We start from the raw sequence: 16950 nt of genomic DNA on the forward strand, positions 1-16950 counted from the left end.
ATAGGAAATATGATTCAGTACTGAAATATCAGGAGGCTCAGGTCCGGGCAACCAAAATTGTCCAATATAATTTTTGGATATTTTTTCGGATTTCTGAACCACCCAAACAAAAATAGAGCTTCTTGTGCAAAAGAATAACGAACAATGGAACGATTACATTAACACTACAACAGAAAATGAAAACAACGGTGCAAATTAAGCAGACAGAAAACCTTCAAATCAGATTTTTGAAAAGTCACGTTCTCAATTCAGATGTGTTTAATCTGATTTTTGGTGAAATGGGGCTTTCATAGGCAACATATTTTTTATGGAAATTTAAAAAAGTAATCACTGTTTATATCAGTTGAATTTCAATTTTCTCACTTTAAATGATTTTTATGCAAGTATTGTCAACCCCAATATATAAAATCTCCAGTTAAGGCAATGAGAAATGCCTGGAATTTTAAGGCCAAAAAACCTCCAGTTGGAGCGCTCCGACGTTTTTTGTTCCGACCCACATGTGGGGGAGGAACTATATGCTCAAATGGTTTATCTTTTGTTGTTCAGACAATTTTGGCCGATCGATATATTCATCGCAGAGAGTTGAGACTTTTATGAGAAAAGTATTTTGAAAAGTTTTTAAAAAAATTGGGTAAAAATACGCGATTCGAAGATATTAACAAGTTACGCAAAAAACACCGCACACATTTTGAAAATAATTGCAAGTTTTCAATACCTTCTGTTGAAAATGTAACTTCGGCTTCTTTGATCAAGTAAAAAGAGTAGGAAGAACATAACATCTAGTCAGAGCGAAGGGAAACCTCAAAAAAAGTGAAAGAAAAATTTAACGAACGCTCATATAGGGCAGGACGACCGCACATATAAAGTAATCTTGCAATGCAAATGCCATGCAACATAACTACATCAATTTTGGACTGATGGCGGTTAACATTTTCCAGCTAACATGTACATAGATAAAAACTCTTTAATAAAAAGTTCATAATCAAGTATAAAGCAAAACAAAAATGAAAATGTGACTTTTCACAATTTACCACAATTCCTAGGCATTAGACTTTCATATCTTCTAATTAGAAGAAAGAAAACCAAAAAATTATAAAACTCTACTTCCGAAATTGTTGCTTCTAGCAAAAAAGAACAAACAATTGTCGGCCAAAAAATCACCAATGGCAGATTTGCATAAGAGTTAAATTAGCCACAAAAACCCCAACACCCCAAACCCCGCCGTACCATGATAAAGAAAAAAGGAAAACGGGAGAAGTCGGATTTTTTGTCAAATAAAAATGACATCAACAAAAATTATGACACGCGTGCCTGCTACCCCTGTTTGAATCAATTGTTTTGAGGAAATAAAAAGTTCTAATTGAAGTAAAACCTTAAATAAACCAAACGTATCGGATTGGTACCTTTTTAACGCCCCTCCCCGAAACCTCGATATAATGTTCTTCCAACGTGTACTGGAAAAACATGAACCAATTGAGATTCAAAGACCAATTTTTTCAATTAAGAGGAAGCAAAAAAAGCTGGAAAATTTTAAATCAGGGGAACTAAATTCACTCAAAATATTCAGGTACTAAGTGCCAAAAAATATTGAAACCAGCGGAATAGGAAATATGTTTCAGTACTGAAATATCATGAGACTCAGGTTCGGGCAACAAAAATTGTCCAAGATAATTTTTGGATGTTTTTTTCGGATTTCTGAACCACCCGAACAAAAATAGAGCTTCTTGTGCAAAAAAACGAACAATGGAACGATTACATTAACACTACAACAGAAAATGAAAACAACGGTGCAAAGTAAGCAGACAGAAAACCTTCAAATCAGATTTTCGAAAAGTCACTTTCTCAAATCAGATGTAATTAATCTGATTTTTGGTGAAATGGGGCTTTCATAGGCAACATATTTTTTATGGAAAATTAAAAAAGTGAGCACTGTTTATATCAGTTGAATTTCATTTTTCTCACTTTAAACGATAGTTATGCAAGAATTGTCAACCCTGTTATATAAAATCTCCAGTTAAGGCACTGATAAATGCTTGAAATTTCAAGGCCAAAAAACTTCAAGTTGGAGCGCTCTGACGTTTTTTTGTTCCGACCCACATGTGGGGGAGGAAATATATACTCAATTGGGTTGTTTTTTGTTGTTCAGACAATTTTGGCCGATCGAAATAATCAGCGCAGTGAGTTGAGACTGGTATCATTAGAAATCTCATCCAGCGCAGAATATGGAATTAAAAAGATTTTTATGATTTTCGTATCTTACGGGGAGTTAGCGAGGTTCAAATTTTTGTGAGAAGTAGAGTGAATTTTATTGTCTTTTTATTCACATTTTCTGTAATTTTGATAACATTTTTCAATAAATAATGTTATTGGTTTTAAAATAAGGATAGAGAAGGCTCGCCAACTTGTTTTAATCGAGCTTTTCGGTTAATATTTTTGCTAAATTTTTCGAATTTGATTCTTGTTTCAGCTCAAAAAAGGCTCCACAATAAACTTTTGTTTCCTACTTTGTTGAAATTTGCAGAAAGTAGACGCCTAACATTTGCTGCCACAATCTTCGAAAGCTCCTGCAATGATAACTGTACATCCGTTTCATGTAGGGGTTTTCTGGAATTAAGTTTTGTCCGGTCTTTTGAAAAGTAAAATTAAAAACTATATAAAGTGCATGATTTGTTTTTCGTTTTTTGAAATATTTCATTTAATAAATGATCTGTTTTGCAAAAATATGGACTAGTTACTTGTTTTTGTTGGACGCTAAGAAAAATCAGGGCTAAGTGTCAACTCATAATGGATTCTTGCAATCAATAGTTGATGAGTGACATGAATTATTTGAAATTGAGGAGCAATCAATGGATATAAGCCCTATATACAACAAAATAAAGCCATATAAAGATACACTTTGTCTTCAGAGAAAAGCTCAGAGATTTTATGGCTTGAAAATATTTTTTCGTAAATTTTAAATGATTTCCGTTTGCTTTGGATTCAATTGTAAAACTTTTTGCAGCCACATTACTTCGTTTTATTTATTACAGAATCAAATGGATTGTTAAATTGCTACATTGAGCCTATATAAGGCTTTCAGTTATTATCTATTGCCTCTTATTACTTTGAATGTAATTGTTTTAAGAGAAAGTTAGTGAAATTTTGAAGTTTGTGAACACTTAATCTTATTTTTGTCCACTTGTAGCTTAGTGTCAACTTATACAGGGTAAAATTGGTTCCAAAAGAAGAAATATTTATTTTTTCTTTTCGTTTTTTTTCAAGTACTGTTTTTTCTTACGAGTTTTTGGCTTTAAGAAATTTGATGAAAGTTTTGTGATTTTTTGCATGTTTTTCCTGCATTTGAGGTAATTATTAGGCCATTTTCAATTAATCATTTTAATTATAGCTCCAATTGGCATTGAAACAGTGAGAAAAAACATTTTAATTGACTTCCGTGAATAGCTGATAGTTTTAACGACTGCGAAGCCGTTATCTCAAAACTTCCTGGAATTGTGTCTTTGCCCGTAATTGTGGTTCTTTTCGTTTTCATACGGCATATCCATGTCAAACGAAGACCGTAATTGCTTCTATAGACGTTAAAATGAATTTTTTTTAATTTTGAATTAGCGCTAAAGTTTTAATGACTTTCAATTATTTTTGTAAGAAAATAGTTTTGTTTTTCCCAATTTTGCATACTTTTCTGCATCTGGGATTGTTATTTGTTCTCTTTTCAACTTATCACTTTACAAATGGTTCTAACTGGCATAGAAGAAATGTGAAAAGAACCTGTTCGAAGACTTCAGTTAATAGCCTACAGTTTTAACGGCTGCAGATCCGTGCTCTCACAAAGTTTATTAGCATTTTTTTGTTTTTTGCCTCTATATATCGATCTTTTCGTTGTAGTTCAATGTTTTTGTGACACTAAAGGCTTTGAACGCTTTCACGATTCTTTCACTGAATCTGTTTCCTAGTTTCAGTTTATAGTTAATTGTTTTTAAGACGTTCGATAGATTTATTTAAAGAAAACATTTTTGTTATTCCCAGTTTTTGTTATCTTTGTCGTCAACAAGTAACTAAGTCTTGTTATTAACAGAACTCATCCTTTTTCTGTTGCTCTAAGCAATATTTCTGCTGTTGGTTATGTTTTTGCAGATGTCTATAGAGCTTAGAATTGTGTTTTCATAAAAGTTTTGTGATCTTTCGGTACTGGTCAGTTTTTGTGGTTCATTTTGTTGTTTTTTTTGCACAAAGACGCTTTACCTAGAAGACCCAGTTAGAAAATAAAAAGTACTGAAGCAATTCATTTAATCGCTTTTCTCAGTATAAAGTTTTTAATTGTTTTTTTTTAAATGTATTATAGATATAATGGCTTCAAAACTGTGGCTTCAATAAAATGTTCGTGAATTTTCTAGTTTACCAGTTTTTGCTGTTTTTTGTTGTCCTATGATTTAGCTTCAATACTAAGAAGCACAACAATATTGCTGAGCAGTTGCAAATTGCTCGCTTTTTGTTTAAAGTTCAAAGCTTGTGGTTTGTTGGAACTTTTGGAAAATTTTCTTCTAAAAAAATCGGTTGATTTTTGAGGTTTATCATTTTTATATTATTTCTTTCAAATTTGTGGCTTGGTTTCTGTAACGATAGGTCGCATTCTTTTTGCAGTAAATCATGATACAATCTTTATTATAGTTCATGATTCGTTATTTTAATCCAATGGTTTTTTGGGTTTAGTACTACGGATTTATATTAGAAAAAAGTGTAAACTTTGGATAATCGCTCATTCTGAGTTCTCTGTTTCCTTTTCACATTATCACACTAATGTGTTGTCCCAATTGGCGTTGTTAGTTTTGCAGTCGTCCAACATATTACGGCTGACAACAAGTCTCATTGCTTTCACGTATAATTTGGCTTTCATAATGAGCCGAAGTGATACGAAGAGGTTTCGTTTCAGTCAATATGAAATTGGTTGTTTTCAAAAAAAAATAATTGTATTCTTGAACTTTGTTGCTTTTACTCTTTATTGTCGCCTGTCAGTGAGTCGCATTTTTGAGATGTCTTATACCTTATCTAATGGACTTCTAATGAAGTACAGATTGATTTGTTTAGATCGGGTTTTATCGGATTCGTTCTTCATTTTGTTATTTTCTGTTTTTTAAATACATTCATCGAGTTTCGGTCGTAAAAAATGTCTGCTAGTATTTATTTTTGGGTGTATCTCGGTCAATACTCTCATTGATGGCGAGTCTCATCGGCGCTCTAATCCAGCTTTAATTGTTTGCTGAAAGTTTTTGAACCTTTTCTTTTTCTTCCTCAGTTGGTAGACTAATAAATCAAAACGTGGATGGGCGGGGTCGGAACATCATGTGCAAACGCACATTACCGAGCCTCCTTGTTTCACCCAATATTTCCAGAATGAAATTTTCAACACTTTTCTGCACGCATGTCAGACCCATTCAAAAAAAAGAACCCACAACAAATTCAACACCAACATCCGGGATGACGTCTTCTGATTGAGAAACTCGTTTTCGGGAAAATAATGACTTATCTCATCCAAAAATGACTAAGATAAAAAGTAGTTTGATTTTCAGAACAAAAACTCTTCAACAGGTGGTGATCTCTATTTCACAAAAACAATAAAAGAAAAAGAAGGAAATCGGCATTGATAGTGCAGCTTTTGCTAGACATCTTGCAAAATCAAAGTCTGCTATTTCCTTCAATTGAATGACCACTGTCAAGATCTACTCACCAATTATCTTTTCTCGGTTTTTCTACTAATTTCAAACGTTGTTGTAAAGAAAATATTAAAATATCTGATTAATATGGACCTTAATGAAATCAGCGAAAGCCTTAAAATACAGCTATATAAGAGAATCAAACGTCTATTATACAAGAGAATCAATTATACAAAAACTGAAGTCAATCAAATAGGGTAATAAAATGTTGCGATCCCATGCAATCCCAGGGGAATAATAAGCATCATGCAATCCCAGGGGAATAACAAACAGTTTATTTTTCCGACCCAATTTAGTGGAGGAGGAACTATATACTCAAATGGGTTTTTTTTATTCAAACAATTTTGGCCGATCGATACAATCATCGTACCAAGTTGTGAGTAGTATCATTAAAAAAACCCGTCCAGCGTATGTAGGATATGGAATTAAAAAGATTTTTTCAATTTTCCCATTCTATAGGGAGTTATTGATGTTTAAAGTTTTGTGAATATTAGACGTATTTCGGCTGTTTTTATTCACATTTTCGTATTTTTGACGTAAATTTTGTCAATTTTGCTAAAATTTGTTTAAATTGATAATTGTAGTGTTGTTATTAATTTTATCTCTAAAGATAGAGGAGGGTTGTTGAATTTTTCGATCAGAGTTTTTTGGCTCGAATTTACGGTAAAAAAATTCAAAATTCGACTTTTTTCGGGACCAAATTTGTTTTTTAGCCGACTTGCTTTACATTTTCTGCCAGTAGATACCTTAAAACTGCGGCAATATTCTTCATAGGCTGACAAAAGAGTTTTTTGTTAGCTCACTGGCATTAAGAGCCTTCTGGAGATATATTTTTGCCAGTTTTTTTGAAAATTTAGTCTCGATAATTATAGAAAACTCGTCTTATTTTAGACAAACTGACAAATTTTGTTAAAAAGTTGATTTTTTCTGCATCCATTTGAACAAATGAGTATTTTTTTAGACGTTCAGCAAAATCTGTGTGGATCTTGACCTCGCCATGGGTTGTTACGATAAAAAAAATTCATAGATTTTAATGGGGCGCGACTTTTTTTCAAAAAATTCCGCTATGTAAATGGTTTTTATGTAAACTATTTTTTAATAATACGAATTTAAAATAAGGGCTCCATTAATGAATGATAATAACTACCAAAAACGAGGCCCAACGAGATAATATTACGGTTTCAGAGTTGAGCTGGTTTTAATTGCTCTGACCAATTGATTACGTAAAAAAATTTTATGTACTTCTTGAGTTTTGCTTTCATTTGTTATCTTTTGTGTAGCTCAATGACTTTTTGTCCCCAGTCAAAGATCCAGAGTTAAGTTACAACAGAAAGTAATGAAGCTAAAATCTTTTTTCAGATGTTATCTAATGACTGTTATGACTTTGAGTATAGTTGTTTTAAGAAAAAATCGGTTAATTTGTGAATTTTGCCACTACTTTACCTTATTTCTCTCAATTTCGGGAGCACAATCAGTAAGAACAGGCAAAAGACCTTTTCTCCAGGGTTATAATTTAATGTCCGTAACGGTTTTATGTTCAACTAATGGTCTCTTCGTTTTGATACTACGCCTTTTCAGTTTTTTTTTTGAGCATAATTACATATTTTATGTGTTCATTTTGTTTTCTTGTCAATTTATCGCATAATTGACCAGTCCAATTAAAGAAAAACATATTTGGGAAAATTCACGGCGTTGGAAAAAGTTGTATCTGAATATGTTAATTGTTTATGTTATATAGTTTACGCTTTTGGGGCTGAGACACAGCTGTCTCGCGAATATTTATGGATTTCTATGTTTTTGCCTATGTTTGTTTTTCGTTTTGTTGTTATACGCCATATACCTATTAACTATAGGTCTCAGTTGCGTCCCCAGGACATATATCTTAACCTAGTTAAAGATTTTATTTTATAGCTGTTCGTTATAATTACTTTAAAACTGAAATTAAAAAAAATTCAACTGTATATTTTTTTGCTTTCATTTTCGTAACCCTGTTACTCAATGCAGTAATTAAAAATTATTTATTACTTTGTTGATTGGGATTTTTTTTTTGCGCTTGGTTTTACGTTGTGACTGATTGCCTTGACCATTAATTTCATAGAAAGTTTTTCTTTACTGTTCAATTTCTTTAAGAGACTTCTATACTGTTCGATTTCTGGGGTCGTGACTTTAATCTGAGTTCTCATTATTGACAGGCCTAATTGGCTTCCTAAAGTATTAAAACCTAATTCATCGCTTGCTGTTGAAATCTTTCGTCCATTATGATTTTTTAAAATATTTGCTTTCAAAAACATAATTGGGTTTTTGAGCTTCGTCAACCTTTTAAATAATTTTTCGGTCAACTTGTAGCTCAGTCTCTGTATACACAGGTGATGACCCGTTTCCAGTGAACTATAATTTAATCTCTATAACGGTTTTAGCTTCAAACATTTGTTTCTCGGCTTTTTTACTACTGTTACTCCTAGATTTCTTAAAAATCTTTGAGATTTTTTTTATACCTGTACACTTTATAGGATTTTCTTTCATTTTAATTTATAACATTAACCCTAGGTCCTATTGGCTTTGATTTATTGCGCAATTGAAGTTCGGAAATTGACATGTCTCAATTGCTTCCTCTGAAGATATAAGTGAACATTTTAGGAATTTCAGTGAAATTAATTGTTTTCAGAAATAGAAACGTATTTTTAAACTTCGCACCTCTTTGTTTTTTTGTCGACCTGTTAATCAGTCGCATTGAGGACAGGTCCCATTTTTTTGAAGTATAGGTTTAATCGTTTCGTTCAGGTTTTGATCTGATGCGAGTTTGATTTTGTTATGATTTTTTTATAGACATCGAGATTTGGTCGTAAATAGTGTTTATTGTTTGATGTTTTTTATTGTCCTTTCTAGTAGTCCTATTATCAATAACGTTCATCGGCCCTCTAGAGTGGCATTATTGTAATCCATTGGTTGTTTATTGAACGATATGTCTGTTTTCGAAAGGCTTTCTATCTCTTCATCTTTTGGTAGCCAATTAAGTCAAGAATGTGGATGAGCGGTGTCGGAACCTTATGTGCGTACGCACACCGAACCGCTTTGTCATTTAAAGAATCGCTCACAGTTTTTATCTTAAGTCAAAAGGAGCAGATACGTTTGAATTGATACGAAGGATTTTATACATCCTACTTTTGTCTATATTGAGACCAACAAAAATGGCCGACTGAATTTTCCTCTTTTGCGCTGTTATGTTTTCAGATATATTTAATTTACAGTCCATTTATTTTTGAACATCTAAATATGTACCCATCTTTTTATTTTTCGAAAAAGGTATTTTCGACACCAATTAGCATAATCACTCGAAATGAAAATCGGTTAGAGTTTGATTACATTTAGATACCAATCATTCAATTTAGAATACACCCATGGGTTTATAACGTGAGATCACTAGGGCGTTGCTCTGTCACTCAGACTCCCGTTATTTGGAAGACTGTATACTGACAATACGTCTGCTGTGAACCAACACACAATGAACTGATGATGTAAATAATAATAAATAATCAAAATTAGCGGCTTTTATTTTGTGAACCGATAGTTATCAATTGATTCGACTGTTGATGAATATAATCTAAAAATTGATTGGAAAAACGGTGGGGGATCATAATAAGATGGTTTTCTAATATTACCTTTTTTTTGATTGATTATTGTCTGTTAGTGCCCCTATACCCCAACCCATGCCACAAGTGCGCTTGAACTTTGCAAAAAAGATTAGTCTTACTAATTTGGTGAGGAATCAAATAGAAAAACCCAAAACTTTGAATTGCAGTGCGGGACATTTAATACTAGTATTGTTTTTCGGCCTAAACCTCTGATTCAGGCATTTCATTATAGCTTGCACAACTGGAGAAATTACAGAGATCTTCTGGAACTGATAGAAAATCTTGAGTTCATTTCTGCTATAACAACAGCTATAATTTTGGTTTCATTTCTTTTGAGACTGGTATTGTACACAAACAAAATTCCTTCAAATTTCAAGCATTCTTTATAGGAAACTCTAGTAAAACCAAATTTTATGCTGATGTAAAAGAGCTTTTTTATGCTGATGTCATAGAGTAAGAGATAAATAAAAATAAAAGCTGTTAGATTCCCGACTTTCACCGCTTTTTTGCACTTTCCCACCATAAAGCTTACGAGTCATTTTTTCTTACAATTATATAAAAAATATCAGACACATCGCGGTTAGGGGCCCAAAATTGGTTGCCCAATATAAATATATTCCACTATCAGAGCAAGAAAATATTTGTCAAGAAAAGTTATTAAAGATAGACGAAAACTGAGAAAATTTTATCTCTAAAAGCATGTTGCTTTCGCAAATTTTTAGACTGAAAACTGCTCAAAAGAGTCATTGCATACTAAGCTTATCACAATTCAATATTTTCTGATTTTTTGTCACTTTTCATAGGAGGTTTAAGAAATAGTAAAATCTTTATTTAGAAAATGCAACTATTTTCCCATTAAAGAGAAAAAATTTTGTGTTATTTTAATTATAATATATGATGTTGTCTGTTGAAAAAATAAATTTAATTGCTTTCCAGTTTTAAAGTATCAAAAACTACCATTTTTGAAACTTTATTTACTATTTATGTTTTTGTCAGTTGTCTTCTGAGACCAAATGGTCAAATTTTTTACTTATTTTACAAATACATCCACTACCACCGCAGCAAAAAAGCAATCATGTTTTTTGGGATTGAAAATAATAAAAAAAAAGTTTTATATTTTCCTGAAGTTTTGATAATTTTCGATGTTGACAAGAAATGTTGAAAGTTTTCGATAATTAGCATCAAAGATAACTTGGTAATTTTGAGAACATATGATTTCAAAGCGGTATTTATAATTGAGAACCTTTAATATCGATTTTTTCTTACTGTGGATACGAAAATTTGAAAACTAAATTTTCCTGTCATAGTTTCTGGTTCTTTTTGCCAAAATTAATTTTCCTTTTGTTCGTCAAACTATGTGTGTACTATTGTTTAACTCACTGATCAAAATTTTGATAACTGTTTTTGAGGTGAAGTTTGAAAAATCTTTGCATTTTTGAAACTTTCTGTGAAATGCATGTTTTTTTTAGAATTCATCGGCAAAATTGTTAACTGATTCATCTAACGGATAACAGAGATGTTGGTAGCTTGGCAGTTTCCCACCTTTTCTTAGAGGTGAAAAGCTGCCAAGCTACCAATATCTCTGTAATCCGTTAGATGAATCCGTTAACAATTTTGCCGATGAATTCTAAAAAAAAACATGCATTTCACAGAAAATTTCAAAAATGCAAAGATTTTGCTGCCTTGGAGAGCATAAGGCATGCCCAGATATTGAGAGCCGAACTCAATCAACCCGTATAATGATTTCGAGAAGAGTAAATTAATTTAAAGAGAAAAAAAGTAACTAGTAACCACTCCAAAATATGATGTGGAGACTACACGTAAAAATTGTTTAAGAGTTAATCTATTTTTTTCGGTATATAAAAAAAGTTTTCCTCAAACCTTGACAAGTTTAAATCAGACGAGGTTAAATCGACATAACGTCAAGTTAACAGGTTCTAATTGTCACACTGCATTCCACCCAAAACAGGTACCGAATCGCAAGGAGAGAATTTGTCCTCAATTCTTTGTAATATTTTTGCACCCCATCGTAATACATGGGAAAAACTCACAGTGAGGATTTTATTTTTGAATTTTTGGGGCAGATGACTGTAAGCTGTTTTCGCAGTCTTCCTATTGACAAATTGTGAAATCCAGTGATAAATCGTGACATTTACTTTAATCTGACATCAACCGCACTTACATAAAATCGAGTTTTGCAAATATTGCTTCTATAACAATGGTTTTCTGATTCGCAATTTGGATATTTTGGTAAATAATTTTAATAAACTTTGCAGGCCGCATAATTATTATTTTTGCCATTTGGTACCCGCTAGGAGGTGAGATCTGAGATAGATCGGATCTTACATACCAAAATCTAGGATTTTACCGTACAAAATTGAAAGTGAATTCTGATTTCAGAATCCCGAATACTACTTAGGATAAAATCTCGCAAATCGGATTCAAAGTTGATGAGCGAGATGAACGTTTAAATTAGCTAAAGGAATTACAATTGGCAATTAAGCTTTTGGGTCTGTGATGCCATACTTTTGGATCATTGTTAAGCTCTACATAAAATCTGCAATTTACCCGATAGCTCTGTTAAAGCGCAGAGCGATTGGTGGTAGCCACACCCTTAGGGCTAATATTACAACTGATCGAGTCATGAATTGAGGATGACAACAGATATGGTTAAGCACACCTCTGAAGATAAGAGAACTGTGAAAGCCTCAAGATGGTCAAAAGGTCAAAAATTTGACACTGATGGAATCAATAAAACATTACAATCTACTTGACTATATTGTTGAACACGGCTCAATAAAATCTATACGGGGTTGTGAACAACATTACCATTTTGTGAAATACTCTTGCAATAATTCTTCACATTTGCTTTTTAAAAAAATGATTGTTTTCTGCTGGACCGATTTTGGTAATTATATTTAGTAGCTTTTGCTTAAGGCATGTTGTCTGCTAATATATTAATGGAATTATGTACTTCTAGCCCTCTCCATGATATAGTTGTTCCTGACTAAACTGTGAATTGGATATGGAAGGAGCGATTCAGCCTGGGGTTAACCAAAAAATGTAGTTATTAATCTGAATTTTGATCCGCGTGTTAAATAACAGAAACTACAAATAACAATTATAACATGCTCATTGTTTCAACATCTTCAATTTAGAAATTGAAAAAGATAACTAATTGTATTTAAATAAAAAAAATGATAAAAATTAAACGACACGAGGTGTTAAGATAGTATTGCTTGCTATCAACATTGCTTTGCCTAAGTCGAACAAAACTTTAAATCTATGTTAAAAAACGGAGCTTCTTGTAATACGGAGGTTCCTTTTGGCTCATTCATCGTTTCAATGAGAAACACAAAAATCATTGTTTTTCAATTAGGCACTACAATACATTAAATAGCAGCAAGATAACACCTAACGTGAAAAATCACTTTTCACAACTACATTTTCGAAATTGCTACAAACAATTGACGTTTATGTAAAGAGTGAAAAGTGTGTTTACCTGTCAAAAACTCGAAGATTCTGAGGAGGCAATATATAATTGGCAGGAACTTCTACATCACTCCAAAATTTTTATTTCCTTCGGCCGGATCACTTCCAGATCATTATTTTGCGAAAAAGTTAGTGTTTACTATCATAGTCGTACAAAATTAAAATTATCTTGCGCATTTCTAGCATTCAGGATTTTCTGTGACAAATTCTTGGGAAAGAATTATTTCTCTTCCACAATCTTCAAAAAGTGCCTTGGTTGACAATATAACCAAATTTCTGCATGATTGACTATTTGAGAACCTGTAATGAGATATTTGGTTCTAGCGTGTGTTTTCAGTGTTAACAGAGACATAAAAGACATAGAAAAAAAATTCGGCAAAGAGCAAAAACAAAAAAAATGAAGACTTTAGCGGCAAAGACTCAATCGAATATTATGTTTTATTTAGTAGGCTCGGTAAAATACGATCGCACATAGTGATCCGACCCCGCTTATCCGCAAATTTGATTTAATTTTCTACCAATTGAGGAAGTGACGAACGAAGAAAACTCGCATCTCAAAAAATCTCACATACTGATAAAAAAAATCGGTCTTTGAATGAAAAATTGCTCAAAATTGTGATAACTTAGAAAGGTAAATAAATCTACATTAATGGGCCGATGACTCCTGCCATTATTGAGACTACGAGACAGACAACAAATCAAAGAGCAGCAACAAACAGTTAAATTCAAAACACAATGTCGTCTTTTTTGAAAAAAAAAATAAAATTATAAAGCCAAAATAGCGTCAAATATAGACTAAACAAAACAAAATAGTTGGTGCTTAACTGATGAAAATATGGACCCAGTCCTTGGTGAGACTCAGTAACAAGTAGACACAAATGATAGAAAACGGAAAAGTTGCACGAAATATGCTTATGTTATCTTTGAAAACAAATAATTTCAAATAATGAAAACCATTCGATACCAATTGCCCCTTTAAATAGACTTAGTTTTTGTCTTACCTCAATTTTAAGACATAAAAATCTGTCATTATCCAGAATAAGTTGTACGTCTGCAAATGCAAACGACAAATTCAGAAGAGAAACGCAAAAAAATACAGGATAAATTTTCATGAAAATGGTGTTGAAGCCGTTGAAACCGTAATATAAACTAAATAAAATCAATTGCGCAACAATTGAACACCAATAATGTGACCAGAGACAAATGAGACTAGGTAAAATAAAACAAGATACAATTTCATTTTTCGAAAAAAATTTGTTTGAAAGACATAAAAACATTAGCGCTCAGCTTGAATCATTAAATAAGTTCATTTATTTCTCAAAAACCAATGAGACCTGTCATTATTCAAAAAATTTCGGACGTCTAGTGAAAGAAACGTAAATAGACAAAAATCAAACTATTTTTTTGGGTAAAACTGGTATCGAAGCCGTTAGAAAAAATATGCAACGCACTAAAAACTTTATTTATCTTCGATTGCGCCTTTCGAACACCAATAATTTGATATTCAACCTGTATTTAAAGATAGTAAGCAGCAAGAGGACAAAAAAGTACAGAAAAATTTAACCATAAAAAGTAGGTCTTCAAAATTTTTTAAAGATATTGATTTCAATGTCGCGGAAAACTTTAGCTGTCAACTAAAATCAGTTAATAGGTTCTTTTGTACATCCATAGGAAGCCGTAAAGTTCTGCAATTTTTCAGAATTGATAATACGGCAAAAAAAGAGTGACAAAAAGAGACCCAAAAAATTCCATTTAAATTCTGCTAGAAGACGGCGTCGAAGCAGTTAAAACGATAATTTATTCATCGAAAAATTGAATTGCTCATGAGTGCCCACTTTTAGGACATCAAAAATGTGATATCTGAGCTCTCATTAATGTAAAAAGACAAGAAAAAATAATTTGAGAAACTTCGCAAAAGTTATTTTTTGTGGCAAATTGTTGTTTCAAAGCAGAAAAACGATTACTCACGCTGAGAAAACTGTAAACAAAGAACCTGAAATAGAGCACAATTGAACACATCTTTTCTGACTCCCAGAAATAATTTAATCACTGAAAAGAGGCGGCAAAGCTCAATAATACCTTGTTTAATATTAAAATATGTATCTTTAAAAGTCAAAACGACCATAATCTATCGTCTAAACAACTAGAAAAGTTTCTTTTGAATAGCTATTACGCTTTGATTTGAATTTTTTAATCATGTATTTAACCGACAAAAAGCATAAATGCGAAACTGTTATTTGAAAATCCACTAAATACAATCTGAACACTTGACGGGATAGCACCAAAACTCGCCTTGCTAATGCTGTTGGTCCATAAGGAACACTTTATTGTTTCAAATTCTATAGATGTCGACACATGGACTAAAAAATTATATCATAAAATTTTTGGTTGATTTTGATTGATGGAGTTAGATTAGCAAAAAACGGCATAATTTTAGTTCAAGATTACACTTAAGAATTAGACAATTAAGACTTGCTTTTTTGGAGTTAACAAAGAAAGATTGCATCAGCAGTTTTTAGATATGATAATCCGAAAAATTTAAAGGAAATAGTTAAAAAAGCTTATTTTGTTCTTTTTTGATGAAAAGAATGCAAACTTTTGGAAAAAAAATTCATCCAACTTTAGCCAACAATCAGATGAAACAGTTCAACAACGCTCTATTGCTTTTAGAGGGGAAACCAACAATGCATTTTTTCAATGAAATTTTAAATTTTTTTGGTGAAAAGTCGAAAAAATGCGTAAAATTACGAAAAAAGTGAAAAATTACAACGAGAAGCAGTCAAATGTTCGAAAAACTTTAAACCTCGATAACACCGTGGAAAAATGAAATTCAAAAAATCTTTTTACTTTTGTATTCTACACTGGACGGGCTTTCTAATGATACCACTCAAAACACTCTGAGATGACTATATCGATCGGCGAAAATTGAGTGAACAGAAAAACCGTTTCAGTATATAGTTCCTCCCCCCCCCCCCTAAAGTCAATCGGCACAAAAATATGCAATGAAATGCTTTGTATTATGATTTTTTGTAGAGATTTCTTTTATCTGTGCAAACGAAACTCCATTTCCTAAACTCTCAAGTTCATCAGAAAGAACGACACTAATCAACTGCAATCAATTCAACCAATTTTGTTGGAATCTTGCTAAAAGGTCATATTCACAGAAAATCATCGCAAATTCTCACTCTGCCAACCCCATTTCTGTACAAGGTTTCGAGAAACTATTTGTTCCTTCGGCTATCTATATTCACTTGCTTTCGATAAAATACTTCAAGGTTTTTATTTGATGGATAACATTTTGCTCAGCGTAAGAAAATTTTTCAACTTCCCTCAAATTCGTCATTATTATAAGCAATAACATCCGAACTTTAGAAAGCTTTAAATGTTTTTCAATAGAAAATAATTTAGTTCAGGAGCTATGTACTACATCAGGGAAGATTCTGTGAATGTGTTTTTTGAACCTCCAATTTTGATAAACATACTTCATGGCAATGATCTAACAATCGCTTTCATAACATTTTGAAAAATTGCCTTTGATTTTCCTTTCCAGTAATTTTATTAACATTCAATCCAATCTGGAAATTTTCCAGCTATCTCTTTTTTTCAAAAAATATTTCAATTTATTTATTCAATTTTCATGCCAATTTTGTCACTTTCGTTTTCTCAGATTGTTCCTAGTATTGTTACTTGCGCTCAATTGATAAAAAATACTTCTCTCAAGTCTGTAGTTTCTGGATTGTTAGTAAATGACTTGTAAAACTTATCGATGTATACAATTATATAGAACCCAAATAACTCACCTTGATACAACAATTTCTATTGAGTAAAAATGTTGGTAGCTACTAACTTCATAGCGCAATAGTGACAACCTCAAAGTTTGCTCAGTATATCACTCCACTGCAGTTGAAAGAGAGTTTTTCTAAGAAGAGTGTGGGTCACCGTAAAGACAAAAATAAGAATAAAAACTGATAGGAGTAAACGGAATGTGGAGCATTTTGTGAGCCAGTATAAAAAGAGGAACAAGTTGGTTATTTAGGAAATCGTCGTCTCAAATATCAGTGATTTGCTGCCAGGGACTTGAAAAGAAGTAATCTAAATGTCACAGATAAAGTTAGAGC

This window comes from Convolutriloba macropyga, chromosome 1, assembly GCF_964194025.1.
Source record: "Convolutriloba macropyga chromosome 1, txConMacr16.3, whole genome shotgun sequence".
NCBI lineage: Eukaryota > Metazoa > Xenacoelomorpha > Acoela > Convolutidae > Convolutriloba > Convolutriloba macropyga.